Raw genomic sequence first — 9,755 nt, forward strand, 5'->3', positions numbered from 1 at the left:
GAAATAGATGAGATGCCGGGAAGGCATGTGGGAAAGATGTTGGATGGAATGGTCGGAGGATCGGAAATGTCTTCAGACATTTAACCCAAATTGGATGTCTCTGAGTTGCTCAACGAAGCTCAGAACCGGTCAACGGCCAGTTTGCTCTTTTTGGATAAATTTATAGTGAAAACATTGGAACAACAAATACAAGATTATTGAAAGCATAGCGAACAATATTTTCATTTTTCCAATCCCATATTCCCTTCTATTTCTCAGAAGAATGGCTATTGCTCGATACGTTAAGACACCCTTCATTTTGAGCGTTAAGGTAATATAGCATTGGTTAAAACTTGTCCTGCTTGTGTTGCTTTATTTCTGTTACTGCTACTTCACACACACACACACACACACACACACACACACACACACACACACACACACACACACACACACACACACACACACACAAACATTTTAGTGTTTATATTTCTTGGACTACTGAGTAAACTATTAATAGTTACAAAGTTACGAATTATCTTTTAGCTGATCTCTGAGTTAGTAGCCTTGCTATCCATTGTGGATATGCATAGTTTAGTTTTTACGGACATCGGAATACATGTTCATATATATATATATATTCCTGTTTGAAAAAAAAACATTTATTCATGCTTTATTTTTACGTTGAGAAAAGTCTTAGTGATTATAATTTCCTATTCAGTAGAGAAGAAATATAACTTGTAGCCATGAATACTCAACGGGAACTACAAAAATATTAGGTAATTGTATGAAGAAGCAGACACTTTTATAGAAAGAATATAAATATGAACAAATTAGCGAAGAACATATGAATATGAATAAATAGAAAAAAGAAATTGGATAGATGTAGATAAAAATTAAGAAAGTAAAAGGAGTCTACAGGAAAACAGAAATGATAAGGAAAAGATGCCAGAAATTACGCCCAAACTAAAAAAAACCAAAAAACTAATTGTTGAAAAGCCCAACGGCTCAGTCAGTTTTTATAAGAGATCTCAACAATATATACAAATGAAGTATTTACTACGAGCGAAAAATATAGCAGGAACTAAATTGAAATATTTTGGGCATACATATGTGAGAAAGAAAATAATTTCGATTGAGATGCTTATTGGTTACTCCACTTAGACACCTGAATTTGCTGTTGGCTGATAACATATAAGAATAACAAAAGAAAATTATGTTTCAGAGTAATCTGGATAATCTTAGGTTTCGAAAACGACTTATGTTTTTTCTTTTAATAAATATAATAACAACACGTTATAATTCAGTTTAACGGAAAGCATATTAAATATAGCAAATATCCCAACATGGTGTCCTCAGTGTTTAGTGCCTGGTAATAAGGTATTGCCATTGAAAACAGGATGCAGATCACTGAAAATTCTGAAAACTCTCAACCTTGGGAAAAAATAAGGTAGAGAGAAAGATAGATAGATAGAGAGAGAGAGAGAGAGAGAGAGAGAGAGAGAGAAACAAAGAGAGAGAGAGAGAAAGGGAGAAAGATGGGGAGAGAAAGGGGATGGAGAAAGAGAGAAAGAGAAAGAGATAGATAGATAGATAGATAGATAGATAGATAGATAGATAGATAGATAGATAGATAGATAGATAGATCGAGTGAGAGAGAGAGACTGTTGCAGGGAATGTGACTGGAAGGACACAAAGAATGGGTTGATGTAAGGATAAGTTTCCGATAGAGAAAAGACTCAGAATTAGTAACTTCGAGTCTGGGATGCAAACGATCATAAAATTCTTAAAATCTTCACAATCACGATAAAATATACGTTAAAATTCTTTCGCCAATTAATTTAGGATCATAACACTAAGTTACTTATCATATTACGATCTATATTAAAGCAAAGATGGTGAGTTAGCAGAGCCTTCTGCCCACCGGGTATAGTGCTTAGCAGCAGTGTTCTCCTTCTTTAGGTCCTCTGTTCAAATTCTGTCAGGGTCGAGTTTGCTTTTGATCCTTTCGAAGTCAATATCATAACTACCAGTTGAACACTGGGATCGAAGTAATCGACTAGCCCCTCCCTGAAACTGCTGGCCTTCTGCGAAAATTTGAAACCAAAACAAATGTTGAAACAGCCAACTGAAAGAATTGTTACAGTTGCCGGATAAAGTACTTATCGGTATTTTTTTGAGACGTATTTAATATATGGTAAATAGTATACAATAGATAGCAGCTATGTATGTTAATTACATTACACGATGTTTTATCATTTAAAAATGGTTTGCTATTGCACTGGTCTAGCATCAGACAGAAGTATAACAGGTAAGTTTTTTGTCGGGTTAGTGAATACTATGCACAAACAGATCTTCCATATTATACTGCGTTTTCTCCTAGTCGAGATCACCAATATTAGTTCTGAATGTGTTTGATATTTTGTGTGAATTCTAACATTTTCTTGTAATTTACCAACTTTACAGTCCATACCTGTACGTCTGTTAATTTTGCAGTCGTTAGGGTTAATGTATGAAAGGACTCAGCCAAATATTGGTAGCAAAGTTTGGCACAAAACCAACAAGTTTAGGGGTGGTGTGTAAATCGATTACATCAATCCTAGTGCTCAACAGGTACTTATTTCATCGAACCCAGAAAGATGAAACGCAAAATTGATCTTGGCGGAATTTGAACCTAAAACATAAAGCATATTCTCCCGTGTGCTAACGTTTGCTATAATCTTTGTTAGAAAGTATCATTGTATCGTAGTTTTGGACTAATGGTGCTACTGAATATGAATGGTGTGATTTTTTTTGTGTTTGTGTGTGTGTGTGTGTGTATATATATATATATATATATCTTATAGTAAAAATGGATACGTAAGGGTGGAAAATCACAGGAATAATACCATATGTCCAACGCAAGATACAATATGTGTGTTCAATTCCTTCAAGAATCAATAAATGAATTTATAGTATTCAGTCTCTAAAGTGTCTAAAAGGTACGGTAAAAAGACAAGCAAATACAACAATAAAAACTTTAGAAATATCATGAATGTTCAAAATATTTATTAAAAAAATATATTTATAAATATGCATGATTTCTAAGTTGTATAAAAATATGACAATTAAAGTTAAAACATTACGATATGTAAACGTACATTATGATATAACATATAATGGGTAAATATATACGGTATGATGAAGTTATAAATTTACATGTATTATATTAAAAACGTGTACATATCGTAATGTTTTAACTTTAATTGTCATATTTTTATACAACTTAGAAATCATGCATATTTATAAATATATTTTTTAATAAATATTTTGAACATTCATGATATTTCTAAAGTTTTTACTGTTGTATTTGATTGTCTTTTTACCGTACCTTTTAAACACTTTAGAGACTGAATACTGTAAATTCATTTATTGATTCTTGAAGGAATTGAACACACATATTGTATCTTGCGTTGGACATATGGTATTATTCCTGTGATTTTCCACACTTACGTATCCATTTTTACTATAAGATGAATTCTAGCTCATGCTGAGCACTTCAACTCTAGCCCGTCTTTATGTATTGTTATATTAACAATACATAATTAAACAAAAAATTACAGTTTATATATATATATATATATATATATATATATATATATATATATATATATATGTATATGTCAAATGACTGAAACAAGTAAAAGAGTAAAAGAGATATATATGTGTGCATATATATATATATATATATATATATAGTGTAGTATATTGCCACTTCGTGTGTCGATAAGGCAGCTGCAGGAGATGTCCTCCTGGGGCTAAACGCAACAGTAACATCCACCCCTAGGGGTCAGCCACACTTAAGTGGCAATATACTACACTTTATCGTGCAGTTACTGTTAATACTTCATTTAGAGAATTAACATTGCTTATATATATATATATATATATATATATATATATACATATATATATATATCTTTTACTCTTTTACTTGTTTCAGTCATTTGACTGCGGCCATGCTGGAGCACCGCCTTTAGTCGAGCAAGTCGACCCCGGGACTTATTCTTTGTAAGCCTAGTACTTATTCTATCGGTCTCTTTTTCCGAACCGCTAAGTGTCGGGGACATAAACACACACCAGCATCGCTTGTCAAGCAATGCTAGGGGGACAAACACAGACACACAAACACACACACACACATATATATATACATATATACGACGGGCTTCTTTCAGTTTCCGTTTACCAAATCCACTCACAAGGCTTTAGTCGGCCCGAGGCTATAGTAGAAGACATTTGCCCAAGATGCCACGCAGTGGGACTGAACCCGGAACCATGTGGTTGGTAAGCAAGCTACTTACCACACAGCCACTCCTGCGCCTATATATATCTGTATGTGTGTTTGTGTGTGCATGAATGCGTGTGTCTATACATACATGTTCTCTCCACCCATCGCACTCGCTCTTATATTTCTGCAACGAGTAGAAGTGTTCCTACATTTAAGATGATATAATAATAATAATAATAATAATAATAATAATAATTATTATTATTATTATTATTATTATTATTATTATTATTATTATTATTATTATTATTATTATTATTATTATTATCATTTATACGGTGAAAGAGGGAGAGAGAGAGAGAGAGAGAGAGTGAGAATTGTGTGTGCATGTGTGTGTATGTGTATGTGAGTGTGCGTGCGTGCATGTGTGCATTTGTGCGTGTATAAATGTGTATGTCTGGTCGTACGTATATGTTTTTGAAGCGATTGTGTACTTTGCAGGTTGCGCTGAAACAATAGAAACGACTGTGATGTTTTGCGTTAAAAATAGCTGCAGCAACATATCTTTCGTATCTCCATGTAGACAGATGACAGTAATCGGGCAAGATAATGACACATGTAAACACCATTTTACTGATATGACTCAACCAAAATTTGATAAATAATCTCATCCTCTCAGTGAAGGCTAGTTTATAGCATTTTTAAAACAGCAGCTAACACGTTCTGTAATAAACGAGTTGTTAAATAGATAAAGTTGCCTGATTGTCTGGAATTATGAGCGAGCTGTTTCTAAACCGAGTTACAAGCTGGTGGGAATCAAATAATTAATTATTTCACTGAGTAGTTAGATTTACTTTAGCTATTTTGCAGATTATTAGGTAATACATTTTGTAATGAACTGATCAATGCCGGAAATCAGACATTAAAAGTATCAAGTAACTCACAAAAATTTGAAACACAATGTCGGATACTTAGATTATATAATTATTGTGCGCCTAAGATATCAGTTGTCGTTTGGATGTCTTTGACTTTTAATTCTGCCATAAAAGTGTTGTGTACTGTTTCAATACGTGTTTTATTTGGTAATATTTGGAAATAGAGATGTAAGTTAATAAAAACTGATATGTCATATCAAGTATTAAATAGTTAATTTTAGGTTTCTTTTAGATTACGAATGCATACCTTCCGTAGTTCTGTTCACAGCTTATGGAAAATATAATTAGTTGCATCATGCAGACTTTACCCCAATACACTATGAAATCAGAAGCGTCAAGATATATTACTAATACTCAATTTATAACATATACGTATGTGCACACACACGCGCGCACACACAGGCGTATGCGTGGCTGTTTGGTAAGAAGCTTACTTCCCAAACACACGGTTCTGTGTTCAGTCCCACTGTGTCGCACTTTGGGCAAGTGTCTTTTGTAAGTGGACGGAAACTGAAAGAAGCCCGTTGTGTATATATGCATGTATAAACATATATATATATATATATGTGTGTGTGTGTGTGTGTGTGTATGTATGTATATATATATACGTGTGTGTGAATACTGCAATACAGCAAAAATATGTTCCAGGTGTGCTTAGAGAACAAAAGATCGATTCCTAAATGAAATATCTTGAATTAACAGCAAATAGGGTCAGCATAATATGAACATAATTTTCTTCTAATTTATTCTTGTTCACCCAAAATATGTAAATGCTTAGGAGTAAGTACGTCATATCTCAATTAATGAAATTATTGGCGTTTCTTTTTTTTTTTCTGATCGATATTACTTGGACTATTAAAGATTTCGAAAAAAGGCATGAACGTCTCAGCATTGCTGTTCTCTTCGCGAAAATGTTTTTTGTAACATTGAGTCATGTAAAAACTTCTAATCGTTATTTTCTTTTCAACTTTAGCATTAACAAAACTAAAATATTTATGTAAAAGACTCTCTCGCCCATAGTTCATGAATAATATTCATAGTATCGACACCAAGTGAAAGATTAAGTTAGACTTAGAGACGTGTATCTCAATACGTTTCTCTCTGGGGATTTCAGCTGAACGAACGTCGTTTACTAATCTTTCATACTAACCCAGTATTTCTAATGGAAATTTTGGCGAGAATACATATGTAATCTTTACTTACTTTCCTTCGGATGTCTTACAGAACAGACAACTATCAGTCATAGGAATTTCTAAGAGAATGGATGACAAACGAATGTAAGAATCGACTGAAATTTTATTTATCGACTACCAAAAAAAAAAAGTAAATTTACCTCGGTGATATTTGGACACAGGGCACGTAAAGCCATCACAAATATCTCAACAGTATTTATTTCACCTCTCTTCAAGGTATAAAAGGATCCTGCTAATTCACTGATTTACATTAAATATATTTAGAGATAAAATTATATGGTAAAAAGTATTTAGTGTCGCGCTGAACTGATGCCGTAATAATCCCCTCCCACTCTTGCTGATAGCTTACAAATTAAAATGATTTTAATAGGGATCTAAAGATATGAAGGTGTAGACGTATTAGTATACTCCAGCGTGATGTAAAGTAAATTCTGCAACGGTAGGGTTTGGATGTTAGTTATATATAAATAATGAAAGTCAGATATCATTTTTATCGATTCCATGATATCACTGTCCTACTGTTAATTGGTAATGGTGATAACGATTATGAAATTGGAGCAATGTCACACAAAGATTGTATTTAATCAGGAGTAATATTTATATTATTTACATTTAACGGATATTTTTCCTCATTTTGTTTGTTGCTAACACAATGTTTCGGCTTATATACATTCCAGCCTTCATCAGATGTCTTGGGGAAATTTCGAACCTGGGTTCTCATTCCTAAGGTATTTTTCGATGTTGTTATTATTATTATTATTATTATTATCATTATCATTATCCTTATTATTATTATTATTATTATTATTATTCAGGTCCTTGCCTAGAACCGAACTCGGAATCTTGGGGTTAGTAGCCCACGCTCTTAACCAGTACGCCCGTGGGCATAATAATAATAACATCGAAAAATATCTTCGGAATGAGAACCCAGGTTTGAAATTTCCCCAAGACACCTGATGAAGGTTGGAAAGTATATAAGCCGAAACGTTGCGTTAACAACAAACAAGATGAGGACAAATATCCGTCAAATGTAAATAATGTAAATATTACTTCTGATTAATACAACCTTTGTGTGACATTGCTCCAATTTCAAAATCGTTATCATCATTACCAATTAACAGTAGGACAGCGATATCATTGATCGATTAAATTGATATTTGACTTTCATTATTTATATATAATTAACATCCAAAACCTACCGTTGCGGACTTTACATCACGCTGGGGTATACTACTACGTCTACAGCTTTATCAGGAGCAATGTTGAATGAAGTCTTTTTAGTGCTTTAATGATAGACATAATGAACGTATATATGTAATGATCTATGTTACAATAAGGTGTTTACTCGCCGGAGAAAATGCATAGTGACATTCGTTTCGGCTTCAGGCAATGAGTTCAAATGCTGCTGAGGCCCACTTTGCTTTTCATCCTTTCGGAAACAATAATATAAGTACCAGTTGAGAATTAGCGTCAATTTCATAAACCTACCTCTATCCCTATAATTGTTGGCCTTGTGTCAAAATTTGATATCATCTTTGATACTGCCATTAAAACTGCTTTTGTTGCTGTAGCTTCAGTTCTCCTACTATTGTTGATTGTAATTCTTATGATGACAGCGACGATGATATTTATTATTATTATTATTATTATTATTATTATTATTATTATTATTATTATTATTATTATTATTATCATTATTATTATGACAATAAACCGAAATTACACAAGTAAAATAACAATTCACCGTAAGAAACAATTAGGAAAAAATATAATCTTTTTTATATGTACACATATATACACATAGATGTGGGTGTTTGTGCTTATATATATATATATATATATATATATATATATATATATATATATATATATATATATATATGGAGAGAGAAAGAGTGGAGAGGAAGAGCGCAGAGGCATAACAAATAGAGAATAAACTCATCAAAAAATCTATAAATATAAAACAAACACAAAGAAACAAGAAAAAGCCCCATCAGAAATAACAAATAATGAACTAACGGTAGCAGCGGGTGGGGGAATGACACAGTAGAAGCCTCTAGTTTCGGAACGACAAATAATACAAGCGGAGTGCAAAACAGAAATAACAACAACATCAATAACAATGCCTGGCGTTCAAAAAATAGCAAAGAGAAAAAAATACATATGAAGAAAACACTGAAAAATTAAACCCAAACCTAAACCAGTGAACTAACATATTGAAAAGGAAAATAAAAAAAATTAATGAAAGTGAAAGTAAAACTAAAGAAGCGCAGGAAAATTAAATAATTATGATATTTTAATGGTTCTTTATTCAAGAAAAAATATTCTAAAGCAAAGAAGACTTTGAAAACATTATTTAGATTTCGTTTATTTTCTATTTTGATTTATTTTTTGTTCTTTGTTATGATTCGATTATTTTTTTTTAGTTCACTCTCATCAGATATGTATTAGTTCGTGTGAAGCAAATGATGTTAAAATATATTTCACTGTGAAATACACTGGATTTCTTTAGACAACGGCTTTATATTTTGTTTTTGTTCTGTTGTTGTTTGACCTCAGAGAATTTCCAGCCATGACCAACGCATCATATTTTCAAATAACGTATTATTATTCAATGTATCGCCTATTTTCTATGAAAGTTGGGTTCAAATTTGAAGGGGCTTTAAGCTGCTCAAGCAAGAACGCAGAGACTCTATCGTAGGTTCCACAGTCGTATATATTTATAGGTCAAAACTGAATACATTGTTCAGAGTATTTAAATTATGTTACTTAGAGCAATTTTTCTCCAGCCAAGATCCTCTGAGACAACATTGAATACTTATACAGTGTGGGGACAGCCATAATCTTGAAGAAGAAATGATCTTTTCGTTAAGGGCGGTGGTTTTTCTTACCATTCGATTTTGTTAGCCAAAAGCTTGACTTAGATTAAATTAGCAGTAACAATCACATAATACATACATAGCTTGTCCACTTTAGTCTGTAAAAATCAAAAGGCCAGTTTTCCGGTTTCTCTTGCCTATATATTCCTCCCTGGACGGGATTACTCATCACTATAACCTAAGTGAACTGGAGCAACGGGAAATAAAGTGTTTTGCTCAAGGCTAAAACGCATCACCCCCTCTATTTTCGATGATGAGTCCAACACCTCAACCACTGCGCCAAGCGCCTTCACATGATTGCATACACACACACAGATACACACACACACGCACATACACACACACACACACACACATACACACACACACACACACACACACACACACACACACACACATATATATATATATATATATATTAATAGTTAGCAGAAGTAACAGAGTGACTCAAGTTATCAGAGTTTCATGCGTTGGCAATTGTCAATATGTAGGAGGGTGC

The sequence above is a fragment of the Octopus bimaculoides genome, chromosome 5, assembly GCF_046866305.1.
Source record: "Octopus bimaculoides isolate indiv1 chromosome 5, ASM4686630v1, whole genome shotgun sequence".
Lineage (NCBI taxonomy): Eukaryota > Metazoa > Mollusca > Cephalopoda > Octopoda > Octopodidae > Octopus > Octopus bimaculoides.